Source organism: Astatotilapia calliptera, chromosome 18 (genome assembly GCF_900246225.1).
Source record: "Astatotilapia calliptera chromosome 18, fAstCal1.2, whole genome shotgun sequence".
NCBI classification, from domain to species: Eukaryota; Metazoa; Chordata; class Actinopteri; order Cichliformes; family Cichlidae; genus Astatotilapia; species Astatotilapia calliptera.
In genome coordinates this window covers 27,910,385-27,926,900 of record NC_039319.1, presented here as the reverse complement: position 1 = coordinate 27,926,900, position 16,516 = coordinate 27,910,385, and the positions used below count along the sequence as shown (strand labels likewise).

At 42.4% G+C, this 16,516-nt stretch overlaps 1 protein-coding gene across 1 annotated transcript in view; it reads right to left on the bottom strand.

Annotated features, from left to right (window-relative positions):
- Nucleotides 1–14,964, bottom strand: part of cdh24b (cadherin 24, type 2b) — a 156,230-nt gene extending 141,266 nt beyond the window's left edge. The window contains exon 1 of the mRNA XM_026150663.1: nucleotides 14,631–14,964. The gene's annotated coding sequence lies outside the window, so the exon portion shown is untranslated. The remainder of the gene's footprint in view (nucleotides 1–14,630) is intronic.
- Nucleotides 14,965–16,516: the final 1,552 nt, after the last annotated feature.

Genomic DNA, 16,516 nt, shown 5'->3' with positions numbered 1-16,516 from the left:
GAAAAGGCAGGCATGTGGAAGGAGGCTCAGCATGACAGAGCACAACAGGAACAGGCTCTCACTCAGCCCATATCTGTCAGGACCCCTCGTGTCGCTCTACCCAGATGTGCCGCACCAGAACACCCACGCAATCCCTACACACTTGCTTTATTTCCAGCTGTCCCCCCCATGCACAAGTACATACACTTCAGGCTTGGTTCGTATATTTGCGTGTGCACCTACAGATCGCGGGACTAACTGATCATACGCCCCTTTTGTCTTTGCTGACATTTGCCATATTGCCATGTGTCACAGCATATTTGTGCAGGCGCACATAAAGAGAGAGTGACAAAAGTAGAACAGTGGAATATGTTAGTGTGTATGTTGCAGGAACAGATGAACAACTGAAAACATGTCAGCCCGACATACTCCAAATGCATGAAGCACAGTCGAGAAGCAGAAGAGCGGAGCCGATGCAGTGTATTAAATCCGATATTGGGTGGTGGTGGTGGTGGGGTCTTATTATGCAGAGAAAAATTATTATTAGGTGTTCATACGCATTTCAAACTGGCCCGATCAAGAACAAAACACTTCCATCTGCAAAGTGTTAAGACATAAATAGCCATAAAATTTATGAGTCAGTTTGTGGGAGTCAGATGAACGTTGGCAGTGTAGTCATCTTCACAGCCTGTGATCATAGATGACAAACACGTGGACACGAGGCAGAGTGCATGCTTCCACACAAAAAAACAAAACAAAACACCACAACATACATGGCTGCCAACAGGTGAGCAAAAAGCTCAGTCGCTGAGAGCATGCTAACATGTTATCATAGGTGTTTGGATGCATCTGTGGCTTATTTACCCAAGGATAAGGATATATGCCAAGCGGCTATAGGAACAATCTGCCCCTGTAATGCTATATGTCATTTTCTGTTTGCTGCAGGCTTTTAAATGATGTGTCACTCATGGTTTTAAAGAGAGGGGATGCAGTTCTTCAGAAAAATGGCTGCACTGTGGAGGCCTTTTCAACAACAACAACAACAACAGCAAAAAAAAAAAAAAAAGTATACGTCTGGATGCTTCGCTAATTGCAATTCAAAGCCATCATTTAAGAATATTCTTAAACGTGATTTGCATTGTGTGACCTTTGCAACAAGATGAAATATATTATCACCATCTAGCATGTGGCAATATGCAGTCAACCTCTCTGCTGCCAGAAATCGATCTGTCACTGTACATTAAGTTTTAACTCAGCTGATGTGGCGTTGAATAATAACGATGACATTCAGCTGTTTTTGCACAACAGCAGTGGCTTTAACAGACCCACGCAGGTGTTTTTACTGGGAGTTATGGGAGTCGGACTGGGCTTTGAGGAGAGCAAACTCAACTGTCTCCCCCCGTCGAGCTCTAAGGCGTAACAGGGGGGGATGAGACCTGCAAGCAGAACAACTGAATCAAATATGAATATCAGATATTTTTGGTTAGGGGAGACTGTTAGCATGGAAATGAGAACTGAATTACCATTTTGTTTGACTTTATTCATTCGGCGCATTTATGTTGAATAAAGCTATTTTTTTCAGCTATTTCAATGTCATTCATTTTTACAAATGCAGAAAACACAGAAAGCATATAAGATGGACGTAGTGCCTTATAGCTGCAGTACGTTTACTGACATAGACACTATAAAACAAGTGTGAAAGTGCCTAAAAACGTGCATTAAGGCTACTAGATGGTGATTCAAAATAAGACTTGCTGTCGTGTGCACGTCGACGGGAAAATACTTTATAGCCCTTATTTATCTAGCTAAAAGTCTCATTGAGATTAAAATCTCTTTTCAAGACAGACCTGTCTAAGACCTGGCTAAGAAGAAAAAAATACAACACATAGCAATATAAGAAGTAAAGAAACAAATACAGTTCGTATCCAGTACAGACAAGCGAACACAAACATGTGAATCATATGCAATAACAGCGTGATATTAAAAGCAGTCACACTGACCAAAAGAGCTATTCTCTCGCTCTTTTAAAATGGACTTCCACTCCCACTTCATCACCAGTTCTGACAATTTCAGCGCCTGCTGGAGATTATTCCAGGAAACAGGGGCAGCGTATTTAAGAGCCTTTTTTTTTTCCTAATTCGGTTCTGACTCTGGGGACAAACATTTGTATAATATTGTGAGAGCGTAGGCTATACTGGCTGCAGTTTTTACACACATACACACAGATAAGAAGGAACCGACCAAGCATAGATTTATAGATAAAAACAAACCAATGGAAAAGTCTGTGGATATCCAGAGACAGCCACTCAGCAGCAACATACAGAGAACAGTGATGTACACGATGTCCAAAGCCAACCATAAAATGCAAAGTACAATGATGGGCACCATTAAAAAAGATTAAGTTCTTCCTCACTTGGAGAGAAAAACAGGATTTAGTCCTAAAAAAAAAACAACAAATCTATTTGAACTTTCAGCTTGGACACAGGCCTTTCAATGTGAGCTTCAAATGACAAATTGTGATCTATAATGATACCTGGAAACTAGATGCTACCTAGGTACCTAAAAATTGTGGCTTATAAGATGTAACATTTCAATTTCAGCCCATTGAATGGTTTTGATCTTAGGAAGCGAAGACAACAACTCTGTCCCATATGATAATAACATGAACTTAGATGTGTCTGGACTTAAAACCAACTTCAGTTGAGTTAAGCAGGACTGAACAAGATCAAAGGCAGACTGAAGAAAATTCAAGGGTTTTCACTACTGAAGGAGATGAACTTACAGACCTGTCCATGGACATTTTCCTACTAAGTTTATGTGACGAGTCACACATTTTGGGTCATATTCAAGGCCCTGAGAGGTAAAACACTGCAACCTTTTCAAGTGTTTGACCTCTAATGGCCACCGTGCATACTGAATTAAAAAATGACGTCTGTTTTGTAAATCATGTTTCAATATGGAATTGTGAGATATTTGGTATGAATCTGCACACTCATAGGCTAACGAGTTGTAAATTAGAACTGTGTGGTTTCACAATCAGACCCACACCCTCCTCATCCTTAATTTCACACTGACACTGAATAAAATGACTTGACAGCAGCACGCTGTTCTCAGTCTGTGTACTTAGGTCCACAGATTTGCCCCTAGATCACTACGTCCAGGAACACTGAAAACACTCTGCTTAAGGCTTCAAATTTAAACTTACTTACAACAGGTGATGTCACTGTGACTATGTCCATCCAGCTACATGGAGTAGCTAACAAAAAAAAGATTCCTACACCTACTTAGATAGCTAGCTGGCTAGTTAACTAGAAAACATGCCCCTCGTCTTACGTTAGTAAACTAGAATAGAATAGTCATGTACATGTTCTACACAATTGTGGAACTAGTGCTGAGTACAACAGCAAACATGCTTTGAGGTCTGGAAGGAGGCTTCTGTTAAGGACTGGAGTGGTGCCATGTCTAATAAACCACTTAAGTAAATACACCTGTGTGGGTTTACCATAGATTAGCTGGGGCTGTGATGCAGTCGTGCAGATATTTCACACTCTGTCTTTCTCTTTTTAGCTGTCTTTATCCATTGTTATCTATATTCTGTACTTTTATTATGTGAAATTCCAAGAAATTAAATTTAAATTTGATTTTCAGTGTTTCATAGTTCAAACCCATAGTTCAAATGTGTTTTTCCCATGTCTATCTGTTGTCTGTGTCTGTGCTCATCATGCAATAACACTGGCAACCTGCCCAGGATATTTCCTTCCTTCTGCCCAGTGCGCGCTGGGATAGAATCTGTTGGCCTCGTGATCCTGGAAAGGGATAAATTGGTGTGTTAAATAGCTGTGGTAGCTTGGTAAAATCCTTTGTGATACTCCCTAATGGGATCACTGCAGTATTTTATTATAAGTACACAACAGAATTACAAAAACATGCAAAAAAAATGTCATAATAAATCTATTATACGTCATTTACTGAAAACTCCTTTAATTTGCCACTTCCTCTTTCATGTACCATTTCCATTTTTCAGACCGGCATTACTCAGACTTTTATTAATAGTCTTGCAGTGTGTGTAAAAATAGCTGGAATCAGTGTACAGATACACTATGCTGGGGGAAAAAGTATTATGATAATAAAAAAAAGTACCAAGGCATTTCTAGGACAGAACCATGAGAGGAAGCCAGCCTTCCAAGAACTGAGTGTGACTCCCATGTGAAGAGGAAAAAAAGGAACAGGAAAAAAAATACAGTCCACTTGAAGAGAGACAAATGACAAGATTGTAAAGAACAAACAACCTTTCTGCCTAACACCTTGTACAACGCACGGTAGAACAGATTCTCCATCCAAAGCGTGCTCTGTCAAGCTCAAAACATGATTCCAGCATTGTAGTGCTGTGAAGTCCCTGCCATGTAGGCCAAGCCAAAACAAATGTGATGTCAATGCAATAATAAACGAGCTTTGTGTTTGAGTGCGACCATGATAATTAGTCTCAAGATGGTATGTTAGTAGAGGAGGCTCATAAAATATAGAGGCCATTTGGCGTGCACTCAAGAACAAATCTGTATTCTAAGAGCGTGGGCTGTTACACTAATGTTCTACACAGTTTAAATCTGGCAGAGGCACAGTCAGAAAACTTTGTTTGGAGGAAAGATGCTGACGGTTCCAGGCAGCAGGAAAGAAAGATTACTGAGTCAGCGCACGTACATAGATGCGCACCCTCTCCCTGACACACATGCCGCCACACCACACACTAAACTCTAAAGGGGGAAAAAAATCCCTTTTTTGTTGACTCGATTGCCCGTGTGCCCGAGAGACTGCGCGCATCACCATTCAAGGTTCCTGACAAAATTGGGGTCGCCGCTGAACAGCACAGCAACTCAAGGTCGGGGAGATGATAATGATGTTTATGAAGTCTAAATCCACAAAATAAGATTCCCTCTGTATCTCCCCAAGTGCCTACCTGCCAAGCAAGCTTCCTTTGTGACAGAGTGTGAAAGGTCCGCTTCGCAATTTCAGCTTGAAGCCACGTCACATTGTGGTGGTAGTGGAGCTGAGGTACGAGGCTGAAGAAAGTTCGTCCGAGCCCGAGACTCCCGAGGGCGCGTAATGTATGTGCCATTTGCAGGCAGACGGGTATGAGCGACGTGTTCCAGCAGTCTCAGGCGGGGAATCACAAGATTATTATCCCAGTCCCCCCAACATCAGCAGAGGATGGCATTTTGACAGCACTAATCACCCCATTGTGAACCTCTTCTGTTTGCTTGAGGAAGCGAAGAAATCTCCAGCTGCTGAGACCCAGGGAAACATAAAAATAAAAGGGGTAGCAAAGACCTTTAATGCCCGTTGGGTGGTCGAAAAGCTCCTGGTGGGCTCTTTGGTTTGAGACGCTAGCTGCTTGCTCAGACTGTTACACGGTGTGTTTTCACAGCTTCAGTTCAAACAACCGCCTCTCCCAACCGCATCACCCCCTCTGAGGAAATGGCAAATACATCGTGGCCATCTCCTGAGGAACTGGCAAACAAAGAAGAAAAGAGACTTTGTATTTCTTTGGATGTTTTAAGGCTGGTTTTCTCTCTCGTCTTTCTTTTTCTGTAGCATTAATTATGCATATAAAATTGGACTTTTTGATTAGAGCATCAAAAACAGAGCAACAAAGTTTAAGCATGGATTTTATTTTATTTTTTTGGAAGCAAAACTTGTCTGATTAAAGAGTTCTTTAATAGCAGTCAGACTCAAAAAAAATCAGCAACAATGAGACTCAATTAGTGTTTTGGGGGGAGGGTTTACAAGCGTGCCCACAGCTGGGCTGCCGAAATAATCTTCTAATAGATCAACAAAGATGATGTGGATAGAGGAATAAAGACAAACACACAAACCCAGAAAATTACATATAATGTTTCGGAAAAGCAGCCATGTGCATCAGAGTATGACTGGGGCTGACCGCCATTACCGCAAAAGTGCTCTGCCGCACTCTTTGCAGAGACACATACGCAGGCACAGTCTCGACCTCAAGTCCTGCTACACACCCAATTACAATTAAATGCGGAGCTTGGTGCTCCTCCGGGCCAGGGTATCGATGATTCATTTTGTGTTTTATCAAAGAAAAAGGAGTGCCATTAAAAAGAGATCAGTCAGCCACCAGGCATGAGGAGTCTGCTTCTAATTGGCCATTCATCAAAAAGCCTTCTCAAGTAGATCGGAGCCCTGAAATATCACGCATGACAACTGAACTGCACTACATTAATTACACTACTGATGAACCTCATGCTCTTACGGCCCGCTCCACGCCTTCCTAGAGGGCTGGAAAGCGCACAGATGCACGCGCACCCGAATGCACGCGCACGCATGCCAGGATACACTCGGTCTCGATCCGTTACACAGTCAGAGATGGCAGATTACGCTGACATGGAACAGGATGGAGTACATCACACCTAGCCAAAAAAAACGCCATATTATGGTATCTATCAGTGCAGTTTGACACAGAGATAACCATGACTGCATATTTCCTTTACCTCTGTATTTTTAGCTTCAAAAATCCCTCCCCAAGGTGCTGCCATTTCATCTGCTCAATATCATCAGTCAATCTTTAAAAGATGCTTTAAACCATTTCACTTCACAGCATGTCCGACATGTTTTCACACAGACACACTAGTTTGGAAATATAGCATTGTTGCTGCCTTTGTTCAACTTAGCAGCTATCAGGACACACACGGATGAAGCATTTCGAGCTCTGGCTCTTTCCTCTCACCACGTGAAGGGAATTCTCCTTTTCATCCATTTCCTGATGCACTCTAACTAGACAGTTTTCGGTCATGTCCCAGAATTGCGCGAGCTAGCTCTCTAGCTTTCCAAATACACACGTGCGAGCCTGAACAGCTGCACATCCGCTGACAATTCATCCATCTCTGAATCTCTCATTTTCTCATTTGAGCATTTTGGTGCTTTTCTCTCCCCCCACCACCACTTCTGAGCTGCTAGATCAGCTGGGGCTGGGTTCATCACTAAGCAGCAGCCCAGAGGCCAAGAAACAGAGAGACAACCTCTGCTACAGAGTTACCGAGCAGCTACGAGGTTAAAACAAGCATGAAAAAGCCACATGTAAGCTCGTCTGCATATATGCATGCATGCTCACACACAAACACACACACATTTATCTGTTGTGTCTGCTTTAGGCAAAGGGCTGATGAGGAAGGAATCTTCAAAGTAAGGGAGTGAAAGCCAGATGGTGTTTGATGTGTGGATAATGATTTAGGTAAGGCTACGCAACACTTTCTCCACATCCAAGCTCAACAGAAGCCTGAAACTGTTGCATAGACTTGAGCATGAAAACCAGAAATTGGGAGCTTTGCAAGATGTAGGAAAATGTAGCTCTGAAGTCTTGGATGTGCATATTGTTCCTAAACTAGCCTGTCTGTGTAACTGCCTTTCATAGATCAAGCAGCTGGAGCCATATAGGCTTTTTTCAAAAAGGAGCACCCCATAGGAATGGAACCTGTGCCCTTGCAGACTCTTGTTCGTGTCTGTCCCTGCATAGCAGCTCTGGGCTGTGCACGGCAGCTATCAGTTCATCATTGTCATACAGTAATTCAGTATGTAATGTGCCTCTAAGTCCCTAAGAAGCAGAGGAACAGACACACTGTCTACATGGAGCATGCTAAGCCCAGTCAGTGTCCTGTAGGACCGGCTATTTAACACAGGAATAAGCCAATTATCTTCATGGAGTAGGCAAATTTACAATAGGATTTGCTCAATTCCTACAGGACTTCTATGTCAGGGGTGGCTGCTTATGCTGTAGGTTTCATTCTGTCGTGGCCCCCCCCGAACACACACACACACGTCTGCAGCTGTTGTGATACCACGCAGCCATGCAGATGCACATTACCACCAGCCCGAGCAGACACCTACACAGTCACTCCTACCTCAGGCACGCACAGCATTTTATACCAGAATTACTGGCAGCCTTGATAAAGATGAGCCCAAACACAGAAGTGATAAATAGCACAATAACACACGCACACACACAAAATGAGCTACCTCCTGTGGAAGCAGTTTTTCCCCCAATTCAAAAGCAACTGTCGAGAAAAATAGTTAATTTTCAGAGTATGATAAATTTAATTCCAAAGCGACGGTTACAGTCATTGGCACCTTTTGTTGCAAGGCTTATTAAAGTCTTTCTAAATTGTGTTAAACCATGGTGAAATTATTTAAGTAGCTTGAGTTAGTGCCTTCAATTTCATATGTGCTTATGACTTATGGCGTGAGAAATAAGGACACGCAAATGGAAATCCAGGGAAAGCTGTAAAATTGAAAACCGCTATTCAGTCACATGCTTTAAAACTAATCACTTCAATGTGATGTCTAAATAGAGAGACTCTAATTTAATGTTCAATTTCCTGATTTCAGATTCCATGTGCTAAAGCACTAATTGTTTCCTCTTTCATTTCAGTGCAGCTCAGTGAGATTTGATCCCCCTCATGGATTCCACCCTCATTATCCTTGTACACGGAAGTAATGCAAGCTGGGCTGTGTGACTGATATGGCTGTTCTTTGATCTGTTCCTCACTTGTACACCTAAGACCTCCCAGCGCCGTGACTCGTGATTTAAAAGAATCTTATGTGCACAGTAATTTTCCTGACGTATGCTCTCACAGTGCTCAAAATAATCACACTAAATAAAATAAAGCCTTTTATTTTTAAATGGGGAAAAAAAGCTGTCTTGTCTAAACAGACTTTTTCCGTACCTGGGCAAAGTTTGAGTATTAGCATTTTCCACATTACAGCACTATCGTCGGTACATAAACCCAACAGAGAGCTGGAGTTGCCAGAAGCACAGAAGCAAGCCTGTAAGAGGTTATGAATGAGAGGTACCAACTACGAAGACTTAATCCTGCTTCCACAAACATTCTGAGGTTGCAGTTCTTGCTTCTAGCTGTTTGTAGGAGTCTTTCCTCTGAGCTTATTAAATAGCCTACAATGCTGCACCTTAGAGTTACAGAGTCCATATGAGTGTGCTCAGAGCAAGAAAGTTACCAAATTTACAAATGTGGCACAACAGCAATAATACTCACAGCTTTTAATATTCCTCACACACAAAGAGTGTTCAGGACCTAACGATAAATCAAAATCTGTAATTTTCCCCAACCTCAGACAGGTGAGCTGTCATACACAGAATCATAATTTTCCGTCTAGTTGTTCAACAGTCTCATTCTAGAAAAGTCTGTTCACTAGACTTAATTGTTTTTTGCAAAGATTACTGTTCTCTTCTTTTTCTTTAAATTTATAGTCGGGATTTGCAGTAGTATAGTTTACTGTTATAAAGGTGGATACCTAAGGTAGCTTCTGTGACCTCTCGATCATTTAAGTATGAAAACACGGCATAAGGAAGCCTGGTAATAATGCAAACGCATTTTGTGGCACAATATGTTTGCTGTAGTTGAAGAAATTATCATAGCAAATCAAGATAATTTTAGTCATTCCAAGTATAATTAATGATATATAAGCGAAAAACTGACTTATAGGACAGATGTGGGCTGATAGTTGTTAAATTATTTAGCATACTGTTGCATCATGGGACTTTAGGCTTTACACAAGTTGGGGGGCTTTTTCAGCTCAAATCCACCGTGGCACTCTCCCCCTGGGATATTTAAAGGACATGTTCACCCAAATTACCATTTTCCCAAAGACTTCTGGTGGCAGACAGACTATTAATAAAGTTAACACACCAACTGACTGTTGAAAATTAGCCACACTGGTGTTGTACATAGAAAACATACATTATTCATTACATATAACTCACTGAACGTTCAGAGAAACTGTGGGAGAAACAGAAAACAAGACATGTATGGTTTAACAAGTAGCCAGCCTACGGTTATGACATAATTGCAGACTGTTACCCTTCATGTTAGCTTTGCCCCAGAGACTTACTGAAGCTAAGCTAACATATGCTAACTAAATACTTGCCTTTAACCAAACGCAGGGAACCCATGCAGGGGAGGCCAGCTGGCTACTGAGACACAGTAAGACCAGGTATATGATTTCTTTCTCATTTCCTATGCAAGCTAACCCCCCAAAAATCAGAGTGAAGAAAGTGATATTATAGTCAGCAGTCAACCCTTGATCCAAACCTGATAAAGTAATACAGCATAGGTGTGATTACTAACTGTAGTGTAATTCGTCAGTTCCATAATGTAATCTTTTATTAACACAGCTTGAAATAAATAAATAAGTCATATATACTGGATTTGTCTAGTTTCTTTCTCCCAATTTAATCCAACGTCAGGGACTCTGGGAGTCTTACTATTACCACCATTTTTTTTCTTTGGCATGCTTATTTAACATCTGTGCACCTGCGTGAAAAAACTGAAGCCGTTCCAAATAGATTTAGAAAAAAAATATGTAAGAAAATGCCCAGTATCATATTTCATTTTGGCTCAAATTCAAATTTCCATCTGAAATAACTAGAGAAAGGATTCTTTTTAGCTCACAACTCCAATACTTCAGCCAGTGGCAGCAGGTCTATAACCAACACACACACTGACACACACACACACACCTATAACCAACAGTCATACGGGCTTTCTCTTTCTGTCAGTGTCCAACTCCCTTGCCCTCTCTCTATCTCATTTCTGCACAGTGGGGTATAAATGTAAATACACAGTTACACACACACATATATACACACACGCCTCCACACACAGCCTGGAGCAGCCTCCTGTCTTTCTGTATAATAATGTCTCCAGTGGAGCGAGTTGCTGTACTTTTTTCACGGGAGTCCGCCTTCATCCCACCCATTCAAACAGCCATCCACCACCGAGCTGGGGGTTGCCTCCACCAATCTGACATCGAGCTCAGAAATTCAGTTCTGCCCGGTGGTAACGCAGACCCACTGCTGGCAGCAGACAGACAACGCACCTCCACGCTTGCACAAGGGGAAAATTTTAAAGTTCACAATAAAATATGGTTGGAAATTATGCTCATTTGACAACTTATGCAAGGTGTGCGCCACTGCTTGAGTAGGTGCGTGCATATCTATTGTCACGTGCACACGAGTAAACAGTAGTGTTGATCTGGGAGCAATCAGACCGTGACAGACTCTGCAGCACCATCCCACAGGCCTATAGTGAGGAAAAAGACTGCACTGCTAGGCATAGCCATTTCCTCTAAATGACCGTCTCTCTCCCCTCCCTTCCTCACATCACCACCGGGGGAGAGACTGACTCCATGTCTCGACACAGCACTGCTAAAGCTGGGGTCAGCCTGTCCTGCTCTAACCTCAGTCTTGGAACGCTGGGGACACATCACAGTATTGGAGGAGGGAGGCTGGGGAGGACGGAGAAAAGCGTGAAGGATGTTGAACCTAAATTCAACACTTTCCCTGAGAGATGCTTGCTGTGAATCCATTGGCGTTTTTCCATTCTTAAAAAGTTTGCATCAGCAACCATGTGTCTTTCCCCTCCTTTGATGCCCAATCACCATCAAAGGGCACCGAGGCAATGAACTGTTCGCCCTCCGCATCCAGCTGGAGTTTAAAGGGAACATCACGTATGGGTGAAAAATGGCTCGCCAGTCTCTTGCCTTGAGTAGGTAATTGGAGATGATATAGTTGAGATTTAGTTCTGGGCAAAGTCACTTCAGAGTCGCAGACGTTTCACTTCCCCTTTCAAAGACTGACACCAGAGGAATAGTACTCTGCCGAAGGTTTTACACAGCTCATTTCCCCAATCCCAAAAAAGCAAGGAGAAGAGAGCACGAGCAGAATCTGAGGCGATCTTAGATCCTAGAAGCTCCTTGTTCCCTTTTCCGTTTATAACAATCGGAAAGGAAAAAGGAATTCTGCAATTGCATTACCTCTCTGCGTGAGGGCCCTGGGGAACGTTCATGTCTTGAACACTAAGCATTCATTTCCTTGTTCTCCACAAGGATCCCTGGGAGGCCATGTTGTCTGATTCATTTCACTGAATTGTCAGCTAATGAATGGTACGCGTCCATCGACTGCCACACACTTTCTCGGAATAGAAAAGCCCCCAAGGGTGCTCATCTTGGGGGTTCTCCTATTCTCATTAGGAGGGAATCAAACGGAAACAGAGGCTCACTGATCATTTCTCATGTCCTCTGTGTGTGTGTGTGTGTGTGTGTGTGTTCCATGAAGTGGGGGTGTGGCTCCATGCGAAGGCGTCTTTCTCTCTTTGACTTGGTGATCACCGTTTTTGGACGTTTGCATCTTTGAGGGCATGTTATTGACCGCTTTTGATTGAGCCTTTAAACAAAGACGACTAGCGGACTCTCTGGGACAGTATTAGTAAGTGATCTGTCTTGCTGGCAAAGCATTACAAGCCACTTCAGGCATGAGAGGCAACAAGGTTATGTAAGATTGACAGGTGAGAATTGTTAAAGAAAATCTTCACTCGAGACCTGAATTCAAATATCGTTCTCCTGCAGCCTCCTCAGCTGTTGTTCCTCTCCTTTTATAAGTCCTCTGTGCCTTTTTCTGTCTCTCTGAGTTGTGCCATCCTGCATCCTCCTCAGTAACTCACCATCTACACCAACCCTTTCTTCTTCCTCTGCTGGTGTCCACAACACCCAGTAATGTCCGCTAATGGGATTTTCCGTGTCCCTCCCGTGTCACAACAACAGCACCTTTCTCTTTCTTTCTTTTCTTCAGGCAGTTTTATCGTCAGCATAAGTCACTGACTCAATGCAACCTGTCTCTTTCCACTGTTACCACCCTCTCCCTCTTCTTCTCCATCTTCCACCCACCGTCCACTCGTTTCCCACTCTTCCCTCTAATCTCACCTCATGTTCTACCTGTTCACATTTCATTCACTCCCTCTTCCTCCATACTAACCCCCTCCAATCCATTGATTTCTCCTAGCCTCCCCCTCTTCCTCATCCTTCTCTGCCCTCCTTTTACATCCCCTTTCCCCTTGTTACTCCCCACCTGTGCAAAGGCTATTTGGTGTGAACAGTTAATAACGGAATCATAGTGGGTTCTTTATCTTAGCCACATTACAAGATAAGGTATTGATATTGAGACTAGTATTTGTAGAAGCAATCATATTTTTTCCCACAGAAGAGCCATGTAATATCACAGCTGGTCCAGGGAAAAATGCCCAAATGTGCTCACGTGATCAAATGTACACTCAAAGATAAACGCATTCACATTCATCACAGATGTACATAAACACATTTGCAGCTATGGTATTCACAGACATTGAGCTGATTGCACCCAAACACCCCGGTGCAACAACAATGTATAATACATGAGCTTTCCACATACATAAACATGTCTCGCACTGATCAGAGTCATTATAGTCGCTTAAGACCCATCATGTGTGTTTGTGCATGTGTGCGCGTGTGTGTGAGGGAGTCATTCATGTATCACATTAGTTTTTATGTATATGTTCAACAGGGGGCCATCATGGCAGAGATTTTCCTCTTGAGAATTGACCCAGCTGCATCAAAAGCTTGCTGTGCACCCTACAACATGAAGAAATTATATATAGACGTGGCAGACCCACTTTTCTTGCTCTTACAAAAATAAAGCACGGCAGTAGGCTGCCATAATCGATATAACCTGAGAAGGCAGGTCATAAATCTAAGCAAATGTATTTCCCAGTAGAGCAAAGGATGCTTAAGGTCTCACACAAATGAGAGAACATATATATTATATATATATATATACATATATTAGAGTTGTGCAAAAACAGAACACTTTGCAAAGGCACAGGCACGTCACCAGACACCCGTGGATATGAAGCCAAATACTGATTATCACCGACTTATAGGGTCGCGTAATAAATGGACGCAATTAAGCTGGGTTTTTGAAGCGACTCGCAGCCGATCACCCTCATTAGGGACGCGCTGAACCGCAGACAAATTTCCACATACGGACGGCGCGCAGGTAAAATATTTGCCGCGGGGTGTCGGTGCTCCGTATAGTGACAGTCTGTCAGTAGCAGTGCACTCCGTCTGTTGGGAATCGGCTCGCACGCGTAAAAACACTGCGCCCGTCCGGCTTGCATTGAAAGTGGCATCCTCTTCGTCCTGTGATCAGAGGAATAGACACCCGACTGAATCAATGAAAGAACGACCAATAAGATAATCAATCGGTATGCACAACAGTAAGTATGTTGTGAAATTCCCCAACATATAAGCACACTGGACAAGTCCTCAGTCTCTGACCACAGGCTCCCAATTAGGACTCCACGTTCACTGTCGGCCATTATGAATGTGATAGCTCTATAATAATTTTTTACAACAACAGTCCGTCCTTAAATTTTCCACTGAGATTCGAGGGATATACTTTTACAACGACTAAAACCCAGTAGACCCTCCGGAGTGTCGGAAATACGCGCGGAGTCGGACCGCCGCGAGAATTAACCACATCCATCTGTTTCGCTGAAATAGTACAGAGGGAACACGGATCGATATGTGGGTATTTTACGCGTCACGTGCCGTAATTTCAGTTTAAAAAAACGGTGAATGTCAAGCAGTGTCGCCTGATAGCAGACGGGGAGAAACGCAATTCCCAAATACCAACAGAGGGGAAAACTGGGTCTGATCTCCAGCCAACCTGACCGAGGTAATAATAAAAAAACAAAACAGAAACAGTGCTTTCAAAGACAGGATTATCTGGGCTAGGACATTTTTGAATTTACCTCAGGATGTCGGTGGGATTGCCTCAAGTTTCTTCGTCCGTCAGCCGGTCACAAAACTGAGTCCAAGAAGGGCAAACACTGTTATCGCGCCGTCTCTCCTCTCTCCCTCTCTCTCTCTCCCCCACTCTCTCTCTCGCTCTGTCTTTTCAAACAACGTCACTCCCGAAAATCCGTGCACGTTTTTTTTTCCCCACCTCCTAATTTCCACGGTTTTCTCTCTCTTTGTCCCGTCTTTTGAATTCTTAATCATCGCCTTTTTTCCTCGGGAGTGATTAATATCAGTATTATGTCCATCATCACTCATAATTATATCCACCACCTCCGCCACCGGCGTGATCATCGTGATCATCATTCATCACGTATCAATACATCACTCTCATCTGCCTTATGTGCTGGAGTTTCCTGTGCACAAGAATTTTTCCAGTACAATTGCACTCACAACCTACCCTGTTTCTTTGTTATAAGAGTTCAGTAATACTTTTATTTTCCTAAAAGGTATTTTTCCAGAGTTTATGTGTTCTAAACCCTTAATTGGAACTTAATAGATAATATACTTAAGCTTCACATAGTACTTCTAAGATATTACTAAGATCAAAAACACATTATTGAGCTTTGGGTCGCCAGGCTATTTAGAAAATTAAAGCATTATCTCACTCCATTAGTGTGGAGGAGAGGTTGACTAAGGCACCGTAGGCTATGCCACAAGTCACTTTAGAAACATTAATCATATTAAAGGGAAAATTTTAAAAGGATTTTTGGTACAACTTTTAATAATATTGGTTTTTAAGAAAGACTAATGTTTCAAGCCATTGTTAATAAATCTACTAATCCACTAATATATTTGGGTTGCCAGACATATTGGGGGGGGGGGGGGGGGGGGGGGAGCAAAAAAGACCAATGCATATGTTATTGTCGGTTATAAGAAAAATATTATTTATGCAATATAATGTTGGTTGTCCCAACTGTTATTGGGTTAGAGGCAGGGTGGACCTCGGATAGGCCCCCAGTCTATTACAGGGCTAACACAGAGAGAACAACAACCATTCACACTCACATTCACACCTACAGCCAATTTAAAATCACCAGTTAAGTTAAAACTGCCTGTTAAAGAAAGCCAGAGAGAAGTACCACACATACAAAGAGAACATGCAAACTCCAAACAGAAAGGCCCCGACCAGCTGCTGGATTCGAACCCAGGACCTTCTTGCTTTGAAGTGACAGTGCTAAAGGTGCCTCCCATGATCTGAGGCAACAAAAACCTTCATAAACGTTATTTAAAAAAATGATACTAAATTTTATTTCCTAAAGTTTTCTGTAACATCGTGTTACAGTTAATCATGCAGAGACATTCACTGCTTTACTTTATGCTTCTAATACAAAGAAGAAGAAGAAAGTATAAAGTCTTTATAAACCCTGCCTCCGTAGAAAGTGATGCCAAAAGTTTTTTGTTTTAAAGTTTCATCGATCTATTGGTTTTAATCATGATAATCACTATGAGTCACTTTTAGTAAAGGAGCCTTTTTCAGCACTCTCAATCCCTGTCTTTATTCTATTGGAGCATTATTAAAGCTGACCTTTTGACACTGGTAACACAGATACAGAGCATCAAATGTTATTGTTTCGTCAAAGATACCAGTATGTCAGAGATGACTGCTCTCAGACCCAGCTTGTGAGATATCAACTCTTTGTCACGACCAATGACTGTTTTCTACAATCGTTGATCACGACTGTGTAGCATCACATTTTAACCCACTGAGGGCTCTTAATATTCATCGTACCTCATGGATTGTCAGCTTGAATAGCGTCCAGCCCACCATCCCACAGCAACCCTAGTTGGAAGTGGGTATGATGGATGGATGGATGGATGGAAGGAAGGAAGGATGGAT